Here is a 250-nt window from a genome sequence, read left to right on the forward strand (position 1 = left end):
CTTAAAGGTCTTTTTACCAGGATCACGAAAATGGTGGTGCAAATTTTGTCCAGAAAACCATAAAGCCAAAAAACCAAAAGCTGGTTTTTGGGGGATTTTTTTCACATTTTCTCACACAAATGAGCTCTGTTCTCGAAATTTGTCGCGACGACCTATGATGGTTTTTGCGGGGTTTTTTTCACATTTTCTGACACAAATGAGCTCTGATCTCGAAATTTGTCGCGACGACCTATGAACTCAAAGCGAGAAA

At 39.6% G+C, this 250-nt stretch overlaps 1 protein-coding gene across 1 annotated transcript in view; it reads left to right on the forward strand.

The window, feature by feature from the left end:
• Positions 1 to 250, forward strand: part of LOC103510603 (alanine--glyoxylate aminotransferase 2, mitochondrial-like) — a 25,008-nt gene that overhangs the window by 13,776 nt on the left and 10,982 nt on the right. The gene's annotated exons all lie outside the window — the stretch shown is intronic.

Source organism: Diaphorina citri, unplaced genomic scaffold (genome assembly GCF_000475195.1).
Source record: "Diaphorina citri unplaced genomic scaffold, Diaci psyllid genome assembly version 1.1 scaffold621, whole genome shotgun sequence".
Classification (NCBI taxonomy): Eukaryota; Metazoa; Arthropoda; class Insecta; order Hemiptera; family Psyllidae; genus Diaphorina; species Diaphorina citri.